The 11679-nt window shown below is 44.3% G+C and overlaps 1 long non-coding RNA gene across 1 annotated transcript; it reads left to right on the top strand.

Moving 5' to 3' along the window:
* The first annotated feature begins 1073 nt into the window (after positions 1-1073).
* Positions 1074-8194, top strand: LOC140475960 (uncharacterized). The gene is made up of 3 exons (XR_011960376.1): positions 1074-1214; positions 4331-4417; positions 8117-8194. It is a non-coding gene; the product is annotated as an uncharacterized lncRNA (long non-coding RNA).
* Positions 8195-11679: the final 3485 nt, after the last annotated feature.

Raw genomic sequence — 11679 nt, forward strand, 5'->3', positions numbered from 1 at the left:
TGTGCTGGAGTACAGTTCTGCTGCTGTTGATGTCCCATAGTGCCTCAGAGATACCCAGTTTGAGATCCTACATCTCTTCAAAGTCTATCCCATTTAGAACGATGATAGTGCCACTCAACACAATGAAGGTTTTTCTCAACTTTAAGGCAAGACTTTGTCTCCAAAAGGAATGTGTGATGGTCGCTCGTACTGATACTGTCATGGACAGATATATCTGCAGCTGGTCAATTCATAACAATGAGATCAATATGTTTTTCCCTCTTGTTGGTTCCCTCCCCACCCGCTGCAGACTCAGTTGAGCAGCTATACCCTTTAGGACCTGGCCAGCTCAGTCAGTAATTCTGTTGCATACCAAGTCTCGATATTGGACATTGAAATCCTGTACCCAGAGTACATTTGACACCATTTTACTTCCTCAGTGCTTCCTCCAAGTGTTGTTCAAAATGAAGGAGAACTGATCCATCAGCCAAGGGAGGACGGTACGTGGTAATCAGCAGGAGCCATGAGACCGACTGGTCTCCGGAGTCAATGCTGTGTCCTCCCAGGCCAAATCCTCCCTGTCTGTAGACCAATGTGCCACCACCTCTGCCGGTTGGACAGGACATATCCAGAGATTTCAGGAGAAAGTGAAGACTGCAGATGCTGGAGATCAGAGTCAAGGGTCTGGTGCTGGAAAAGCACAGCAGGTCAGGCTGATGAAGGGCTTAGTCTTGAAACGTCGATTCTCCTGCTCCTCGGATGCTGCCTGATCTGTTGTGCTTTTCCAGCACCACACTCTCGATATCTAGGGATGGTGATCGTGGTGTCTGGTCATTGTCTGTAAGGGATGATTCCGTGAGTATGACTATGTCAGGCTGTTCCTTGACTAGTCTGTGAGACAGCTCTCCACGTTTTGGCCCCAAAAACCATATGTCAGTGAGGAGGACGTTGCACCATCAAGAGAGCTGATTCTGTGGTTGTAATTTCTGGTGCCGTGTTAGTTTCATTCCTGTGTTGAGACTTTGCAGTGATTAATACAGTGAGTAGCTGGCTGGGCCACTATCAGGTTGGCAGGATTTTTTTCGCCATTGACAATGGTTTCATGGAGATCAGGAGATTCCTAATACGTTGTTTTTTTTTTCTTGAATTCAGATTCCACCATCTGCCAAGATGGGATTCGAATCAGGTCTTCAGTCGTTTGTTTTAATATTCTGGGTAAAAGCTAAATACATCAGGTTTGTTCACTCATTTTAAAATCACTAACCGTGATTTTGTTTCTTTGTAAAACACTGTCCATCATCCTGTCTCCCCCATCCTCCCCTCCAACAACGAGTGAGGAGCACATGGAGTTTCTCTATCTCTAAGACTGAGAGAATCCAATCTGCTGTTTCTCTCCCTCCCACTAGCCCACTGAGCCAAACTGCCTCACGTGGTGGTCCTGGTTTATGTCCTAAACCTACATCTTTCTCCAGTCTCTTGTCAAGCCATATCAGAGCTCACCTTGACCCTTTACCCTAATCTCACAAAACTCACTTTCTAACTCTCTTTCCTCCACTGCCGCCTCATCACTCCCGCTCGCCAATTTATAGATATTGTTCCTTGTTCCTTGTTCTGTCTGTTGGTCTTTTTCTGGTTATGTCTTTCTCTCCCATTCTGTGAAAAACTACTATTTGACCTCACCGTTGTTGGAAAATCCTGCTCCATATCCACTCTCCCTTTCCTTTCTGAATTCCTTGCATTTGGTGTCCCTCAACGATCTATCCTTGGTCTCTCCTGTATCTCACGTACATAGTGCCAGGAGGTGATATCATCCAAAAACACTGTGTTAGGTTTGACATGTACACTGACGATGCCCAGCTCTCCCTCCCCATTATCCCTCTCCATTACTCCACTGTTACTCAGTTATCAAACTGCTTATCACATTCCCACTACTCGATTAGCTGCAGTTTCCTCCAATGAAACATTGTCACGCTTAAACCCATTGCCTTTCTGCTGAGCCCCTCCCTCTCACTGGGAAATCTCTGAGGCAGAACGACACTCTTCACAATATTGCTGTTATATCTGACCCCAAGGTGACCTTCTGATCAGACATCCACACAATCACAAACACCAGGAATTCCAATCTCTTAAACGTTGCTTTTCTCCACTTCACCCCAGCTCCATTGCTACTGAAACCCCGTACCCGCGTCTGTGTCGCCTTAAACTTGAATCCAAAACAGAACCCTTGAGTCCGTGACTCATAATCTGGTTTCAGACTCCCCTCTCAGTATTTACCCTCAGACACATCCTCTCAGTATTTATCTTGTCAAACCCCTTAAGAATCCCATCTGTCTCAATGAGATCACTTCTCTTTCTCCAAAATCCAGTGAGTAGAGTCCCAACCTTTTCAGCCTTTATTTAAAAGATAATCCCTCCAAACCAGGGATCATCTCATTGAATCTTCCCTGAAATGCCTCCAATAAAGTGACACATTTCCTTATCTAAAGGGACCAAAACTGCTCTCATTACTGCAGATATGGTGGTCTCACCAGCACTTCCACACGTTACTCTCAGGTAGAGACTCCAAACTCTAATAATGAAAACCTTTGAAACAAAACATTCGATTCCCCTTCCTGATTCCCTGTTGTAACTGTGTGGTAGCTTTCCGTGTTTCCTGAACAATTACCCCCGGTCCCTTTGTTGTGCAGCTTTCTACAGTTTCCACCATTTAAATAGTACTTTGTTCTTTTATTATCTCCTCCAAAATGAGCAACATACCATTTTTCCCAAGTTACACCCCATCTGGCAACTTGTTGCCTCCTTCTCCTGTGCATCTCTCCCTTTTCATAATCCTCTTAGACCTTTACAGTTGTGCCTTTTCTAGGAGATATCCCCCCTTCACATTCTTCCAAACATTTACTGGGAGCACTGGGCAGTGGGAAGCAGGCAGAGTTGCTATCTTTTTAGGGATACGCTTTGGAGTGATTGAGAGGATCTTCCTACCCATTGGTCAGGATTGAGACAACTTGCCCATCGTTAGGCATTAGCCTTTCACAGCACGGAATGAAAGAAAAGAAAGTCATTCTTGTTCCACATATCTCACTGACGCTTGGATCATTTTTTCCAATGTGTCAAAAAACTTCTGTGTTCAGTCACATGAGATCTCAAGTTGGAATCTCCTAGAAACCCACAGATTTCCCCCTGAGTTGACTGCTGATGTCCTCTAGGGTAATATGTACAGTAATCCTGGGCCACGAGGAGGGGGTGGTGTGAGTTTCTAACTTGAACTGATAGTGACAGATTTTATAAACTTGTATTGCAGGATATTACAGGTGGACATTCAGATGGTAATCTCAGTAAATATTCTGCTAAACTCTGATTGAATTACTCAGTATATCAGGATCTGTATATTCGCATTGTGTGTGTGAGTATTGTGTTACAGATCAATCCCATTTGTTGCTTAAAAATTCTCCTTTGAATCATCGCATTCTCTCAAAATGTCTCCCCAAACCTTCAATGTGTCCTGTAATCCTTTTATGCTGACCTGATGAGTGTAAGGTTTATTATTGGAATGTGTAATTTTTGTATAAGGATGTCTTAGAGAGGGAGCAGAATATTCTTAAAGGGGAGAATAACCATTTTGAGGGGAGGCTGTTGTGTATTGGTATCAATGACATGGGAATAGAAGAGTTCACATTATTGCATCATTGGAATCTGTTGTGGGGTAGAATTGACGTCCATCAGAAGGATGGATTGTACTGGCACTGGAAGGGAACAGTTCTATTCAGGAGGCATTAAACCAGTGAAGGAATGTGGGTAAACCCAGAGAGAGAGTGAGGGAAGAGCTCAGTCTGACGCTGGTACAGCTCAGACGTCAAACAATCAAGGCAGACAAGGGCAAGGCACAGAATGCGCAGTTACACTGCATTTATTTCAATGCAGGAGGCCTGCTAGGTCGGGAGAGGAGCTCAGGGTATGGTTTTGAACATCGCACTGGGATATTATAGCAATTACAGAGGCATGACTTAATGATGGATAGGACCAGCAGCTTAATGTTCCACTGTATAGATGCTATAGGAAGGATAGAAAGGGGGCAACAGAGCAGGGGGGGAGGTATTTTTGATAAGGGGTAACACAACAGCTGGGCTTCAAGAGGGTATTCATGGGAGTACATCCAGGCAGGTTATACAGGTGGAACTGAGAAATAAGAAAGGGATGATCTCCTTATTGGGATGGTACTATTGACCGCCCCCCCCCCTACTTCCCCAATAGTCAGCAGGGAGTTGAGAAGCAAATTTACTAAGAGATCACTTATCTGTAAGAATAGTATGGTTGTGTACAAGACTTGACCTTCTTTGTTATTCATTCACAGGATGAGGGTATCACTGGCTGGACCCAAAGGGCAGTAAAGAGTCAACCACATTGCTGTGGGTCTGGAGTCACATGTAGGCCAGACCAGGTAAGGATGGCAGATTCCTTCCTTGAAGGATATTAGTGAATCTGATGAGGTTTTTTTTGTAATAATCAACAATGGATTCATGGTCTTTAATAGATTCTTAATTCCAAATTTTTATTGAATTCACATTCCATTGACTGCCGTGACGGGATCAAACCCTGGGCCCCAGAACGTTATCTGGGTGTCTGGATTATGCATCTAGTGATAATCTCACTTGGCCATTTGGCAGGGTGAGTGACTGAGGTATCCGTGGGTCTGCACATCAGCACCAAAGATCCCATGGTCTCTGCGGAAGATAGAAAGGGCTGGGGAGGGAGATATATCCCTGGTGGTGGGGTCTGACTGTAGGTAGCGGACATAGCAGAGGTGACTGGAGATTAGTGGGTGGCAGGTGAGGAGTGGGGGATTATATTCTTATTGTTGTTGGAGGGGTGGGGGGAAGGCGGAGATACAGGAAGTGGAGGATATGCGTTGGAGTGCATTGTTGATCAAGTGGGAGGGAAATGCGGTCCTTGAAAGAGGAAACCTTTCTGGGATGTCCTGGAGTGGAATTGCTTCTCCTGGGAGCAGATATGGCAGAGGCGGCTGAATTGAGAGTACAGGATCACGTTTTTACAGGAATATACTCGGAGGTAATCAGGTGAGCAAAAAGGGGACTTGAAATATCTCTAGGAAATAGTTTAAGGAAAATCCAAAGAGATTCTACAAATACTTTAAGGATAAAATAATAACCAGACAGAGAATAGGACCCCTTAAAGATCAACAAGGCCATTTTTGGAACAACAGGAGGTGGGAGAAATACTATGCTATTCTATTCTAGAGAGTTTGGAGAAATAAATAGTGATAACTTGAAAAGTGTCTATATTCCAGAGGAGGAAGTACTTGGATGTCTTAAACAGTAGCAAGGTGGATAAATCCCTGGGACCTGATCAGGTGTATCCCAGAAATTTGTGGAAAGCTAGGAAGGTGATGGCAGTGCCCCTCCCTGAGGTATTTATATCATTGTTTGTGACCCGGGAGGTGCTGGAAGATGTGTGCCATTATTTAAAAAGGTGGTAAGGAAAGGCCAGGGAACAAGAGAACAGTCAACCTAACGTCAGTGGTAGGTACGTTGTTGGAAGGGATTCTGAGGGACAGGATTTACATGTATTTGGAAAGACGAGGATTGATTAGGGATAGTTAACCTGGCTTTGCGTGTGGGAAATTCTCTCTCGCTAACTTGATTGAGTTTTTTTGAAGATGTGACAAAGATGATTGATGAAGGCAGACTGTGGACGTTGTCTATATGGACATTGAATGATGTTCCACAAAGTAGACTGGTTAGCAAGGTTAGATAACATGAAATGTTGGGAGAACTAGCCATTTGGCTACAATACTGGCTTGAAGGTAGGAGGCAGAGGGTGGTGATGGATGGTTGCTTTGCGGACTGGAGGCCTGTGAGCAGCATTGTCCTGCAGGAATGGATATGGATCCTTAAATAAATGACTTGGATGTGAATATATGAGATATGGTCAGTGGGTTTACAGAAGACACCAAAATTGGAGGTTTAGTAGACAATGAAGAAGGTTAGTTCAGAATGCAACAGAATCTTAACCAGATGGGCCATTGGAGTGAGGAATGGCAGACTGGGTTCAATTTAGACAAATGTAAACTGTTGGATTTTGGAAAGGCAAATCAGAGCAGGACTTGTACACTTAACAGTCCTTGGGAATGTTGCTGAACATAGAGACCATGGAGTGCAGGTTCATTGTTCCTTGAAAGTAGAGTCACAGGTAGGCAGACTAGTGAAGGTGGTGTTTGGTATGCTTATATTTATTGGTCAATGCATTGAGTACAGAAGCTGGGACGTCAAATTGTGGTTGGACAGGACATTGATTAAGCCATTTCAGGAATTATGTTTTAAGTTTGAAATTCCCTGTTCTGGAAAGGATGTTGTGAATCTTGAAAGAGTTCAGACAAGATTTACAAAGACTTTGCTAGGGTTGGAGGATTTGGGCTACAGGGAGAGGCTGAATAGGCCAGGGTTAATTTCCCTGGAGAGGTGACTTCATGGAGATTTATAAAATCATGAGGCACACTGATAAGGTGAACAGCCAGGGTCTTTTCCCCCCAGTTAGGTGGGTTCAAAACAAGATCACATGGGCTTACGTTGAGAGGGCAAAGATTAAAAACGGATCTAAGGGGCAAAGTTTTCAAGCTGTGTGTGGTGTATGTGTGGAATGAGCTGCCAGATGAAGTAGTGGAGGCTGATACAATTACAACATTGAAAGGCATCTGATTGGGTACGTGAATAGGAAGAGTTTCCAATGATACGGACCAATAGCTGGCAAATGGGGCTCCGTTTGTTGAGGATTCCTCGTTGTCATGGACCAATTGGACCAACGGTCTGTTTCTGTGCTGTACATCTCTATGACACTAATAAATGAAAATAAGATGTGTTCCTCTTTTGTGGAGAGCTAGCAGAAGCACAGATAATTGTCCTTGGAGCTGAGAAGGTGAAGCAGTGATTTTGACCAGGTGCAAATTTGTTTCTAGGATATCTAATCTGCAGAGAGAGGGGAATTGTTAACAAAGTCACAATTTTAGTAACTATTTTCAGGTAATTGGCAAATAATGTGAATATGTGAACATTATTTTATTCAGTAAGTTCTGAGTATCTGGAACAGTCTGAATGGCAGCTGGACACAGACTCAGCAGTTATTCATAAACAGATTTGGAATTTTACTTTTTAAGGGAAGATTTGGGGGGCTATGGGCAAATGGGAAGGGAATTGGGACAGATTTGCAGCATCTCCAGAGGGAGAGGGTACATCCCAAATGGGCTGAATAGCCCCAGCCCCTGTGCTCTGTGATACTGCCCCATTGACTGTGAATGTTGAAGCTCATCCCAGGGCAGAGAGAGGGAGGATCCCACCACTCACCTCACAATGGGCCCCGATGATTGATGTCAGCGCAGGCCAATAGGGGGCAGAGGGCAGTACTGGAGGACCAGGTCGTACCAGTTTGTCCTCCAACCAATCGGAGTGAATGAGGGCATCCTCAAGGCTGGAATTAAAGAAAGGCACATATCGCAGAGATTTGAGAAACTGGAGGACATGAGATAGGGAGCGTTCTGTGGCTGGTGAGGAATTATATAAATCAGGAAGAGTTGTGAGGCTGGATGAAGTGACAGTGATCGGGAGAGTTGAGGATGGAGGAATTTAGAGTTAGTGAGGATTAGAATCATATTGTTATACAGCAAGGAAACAGGCCCTGTGGGCCAACCAGTCCATGCCGACCATAATTCCAAACTGAATTAATTGTACCTGCCTCCGCTTGGTCCACATCCATCCAAATATTTCCTATTTATGTACTTATCTGAATGTCTTTTAAATATTGTAATTGTATTCACAGCTACCACTTCCTCTGGAAGTTCATTTCACACGTATAATTTTTTTTAAAACCCTAATGTCTTTTCTGAAATCTTTCTAATTTCTTCTCAAAATGAATGCACCACAGTTTTGAATCCCCCCCCTCCCCCCAGCTATACACTCTTTCTGATTTTGTAAACCTCTAATAAGGTCACCCCTCAACCTCGTGCATGCCAGTGAAAAAAATTCCCAGCCTATCCATCCTCTCCTTACAACACAATCCCTCCATTCATGGCAACATGCTGGTAAATCTCTTCTGAACCTGCTCCAATTTAATATCCTTCCTATAACAGCACCACCTGAACTGGACAGAGTATTCCAGAAGAGGCCTCCCCAGCGCCCTGTGCATCCTCAACATAACGTCCCAACTCCTGGACTAAAAGGTCTGAATAATGAAGGTAAGTGTGCTAAGCACCTTCTTAACCACCCTGTCTACATGTAACACAAACTTCAAAGACGTTAAGCCTTCGGTCTCTTTGGTTCCATATCACTACTCAAGGCCCTACTTTTATTGAGTGTAAGTCCTGCCCTCATTTGTTTTGTCAGGATGTTATATTTTGCATTTATTCAAACCCAAAAAATTTTTGTGTATAAAGGCGGTAGGATAATAATTAAGAGGGAAATTAGGAGGCAAAAATGGGACGTGAGATAGCTTTGGCAAATAGGGTTAAGGATAATCCAAAGGGCTTTTGTAAATACATGAGGAACAAAAGGCTAACTAGGGAGAAAATAGAGACCCTCAAAGATCAGCAAGGCAGCCATTGTGTGGAGCTGCAGGCGATGGGTGAGATAGGAAACAAGTGTTTTGCATTAGTGTTTACTGTGAGGAAGTACATGGGAGATATAGAATGTGGGGAAATAAATGGTAACATCTTGAAAAATGTCCATGTTACAGAGGAGGAGGAGGAGGAGGTGCTCAATGAGTGGCTAAGGAGCTGGTGCAGAGGAACAGGATTCACGTTTTTTGGATCATTGTGATCTCCTCTGGAGTAGAGTTGACCTGCATAAGAAGGATGGATTGTACCTGAATTGGAAGGTGTCTAATATCTAGGCAGGGAGACTTGCTGGTGAAACTCGGGAGGCATTAAACCAGTGAGGGAGTGGGTGTAAACCCAAGAAGATAGTGAGAATAGAGGTATGTCTGAGGCTGGTACAGTTCCGAAGTCAAATAGTCAAGGCAGGCAAGGGCAAGGCACAGAATGAAGTCGGACTGAGCAGTTGCACTGCATTTACTTCAATAGAAGAGGCCTGACAGGGAAGGCAGGTGAGCTCAGGGTATGGTTTTGAACATGGCACTGGGATATTATAGCAATTACAGAGGCATCACTCAGGGATGGATAGGACTGGCAGCTTAATATTCCAGGGTATAGATGCTATAGGAAGAATAGAAAGGGGACAAGGGAGGAGGGGGAGTGGCATTTTTGATTCGGGATAGCATTATGTTTTTGCTTTGGGAAGATATTCCTGGGAGTACGCCCAGTGAAGTTGTTTAGGTGGAACTGGGAAATAAGAAAGGGATAATCACCTTATTGGGATTTTCTGCAAGGATTTCGTCCGGGTGCTCTCGTTTCCTCCCACAGTCCAAAGATGTGCAGGTTGGGTGGATTATCCAGGCTGAATTGCCCATAGTGTTCAGGGATGTGCAGGTTGGGTGGATTATCCAGGCTGAATTGCCCATAGTGTTCAGGGATGTGTAGGTTGGGTGGATTATCCAGGCTGAATTGCCCATAGTGTTCAGGGATGTGTAGGTTGGGTGGATTATCCAGGCTGAATTGCCCATAGTGTTCAGGGATGTGTAGTTTGGGTGGATTGTCCAGGTTGAATTGCCCACAGTGTTCAGGGATGTGCAGGTTGGGTGGATTGTCCAGGTTGAATTGCCCATAGTGTTCAGGGATGTGTAGGTTGGGTGGCCCTGGGAAATGCAATGTTACAGGGGGAGGTTAGGAGGCTCTCCAGGTCAGTATCAATGTGATGGGCTGAATGACCTGCTTCCACACTGTTTGGAATTCTCTGATAATTCTACTAGTTTTAAAATAGTTACAGAAAATAATATACCAGATCTAAAAGTTAAGGTTCTGAATTGGACAAAGGCCAATTTTGATGGCACAAGGCAAGAACTTTCATCTGGCCCCTCAAGCCTGCTCTGCCATTCAATAAGATCAGGGCTGATCTTTTCATGGCCTCAGCTCCACATTCCTGCTCTCTCACCATAACCCTTAATTCTTTTCCTGTTCACAAATCTACATTTTGCCTTAAAGGCATTCAAGTTGATAACGTCAAATGCTGCACTCGGCAGGGAATTCCACTGATTCACAACCCTTTAGCTGAAGAAGATCCTCCTGAACTCAGTCCTAAACCTGCTCCCCCTTATTTTGAGGTAATGCTCTGTAGTTTGACCCGCCCTCAGTGGAAATAGCCTCCCTGCTTCTATCTTATCTACTCCCTTCATAATTTTATTTTTTCTTCCCCAACCTCCCATTCTTCTAAATTACAATGACTATAGAACCAGTTTTCTCAATCTCTCCACATACACCAACCCTCAACTCCCAACTCAAACTAGTGAACCTCCTCTGTACTCCCTCCAGTGTCAGTACATCCTTGCTAATGTAAGGGGACCAAACCTGTGCACAGTACTCCAGGTGTGGCCTCCCCAGCACCCTGTACAGCTGCAGCATAACCATCTCCCTAGCAATGAAGGACAATATTCCCTTCACTGCCTTAATTACCTGCTGCACCTGCATACCAACTTCCTGTGATTCATGCACAAGGACACCCAGATCCCTCTGCACAGCAGCCTGCTGCAGGTTTTCACCATTTCATCATCCAGTTTGCTGTTAGTTCCACCAAAATGGATGACCTCACATATCCCAACATTGAACTCCATCTGCCAGACCCTTACCCACTCACTTAACCTATCTGTATCCCTGTGCAGACTGACAGTGGCCTCTGCAGACATTGCTCTACCTCATCTTTGTATCAAATATGAACTCTGACACCGTACACTTGGTCCTCAACTCAAAACATTTGTGTAAATTGCAAACAGTTGGAGTGCCAACATTAATCCAAACACCCGTTCATTCCCATTCTTTATTTTTTGTTGGTTAACTGATCCAGTATCAATGATAATACCTTACCCACAATGCCATGCATTTTTACCTTATTCAGCAGCCTTTTGTGTGGCAACGTATCGAATACCTTCTGGAAATCCATGTACACCACATCCACCAAGTCCACCTTGTCCAACGCACTCGTCGTATCCTCAAATAATTCCAGTAAATGTGACCTGCCTTTCATGAATCCATGCTGTGTCTGCTCAATGAGACAATTTCTAACCAGATATCTCACCACTACTTCCTTGAGAGATTCAAGCATTTTCCCCACTACAGAAGTTAAGCTAACGGGTCCTTTTTGAAAAATAGTGGCACCATATTTGCAGCTTCCAGTCTGTCAAAACCATCCCAGAATCCAACAAATTTTAGTGAATTATCACAAGGTCTATTTGTTACTCCGCCCCCCACCCACCCCAACCATCTCTTTTAGTCCCTGGGATGCATTCCATCAGAGCCTGGATCCCCATCTACCTTCAGGCTGTTATCTTTCCCAACATTACCTCTTTACTGAGAATGATTGCTTCTGTATCCTCATCTGCCATTGCTTCCATAGGCCTGCGACAATGAGAGTACACAGACAGTATGTTCCTGTTAAGGCCAAGGCTGGTAGGTATAAAGAATGCTGCCTGACGAAAGATATTGTGGGCCTGGTCAAGAAAATGAAGGAGGCATATGGCAGGTACAGAGAGCTATGTTTGTGTGAATCCCTAGAGGAGTATAGGGGCAGTAGGAGTATACTCGAGGTA

Source organism: Chiloscyllium punctatum, chromosome 4 (genome assembly GCF_047496795.1).
Source record: "Chiloscyllium punctatum isolate Juve2018m chromosome 4, sChiPun1.3, whole genome shotgun sequence".
Lineage (NCBI taxonomy): Eukaryota > Metazoa > Chordata > Chondrichthyes > Orectolobiformes > Hemiscylliidae > Chiloscyllium > Chiloscyllium punctatum.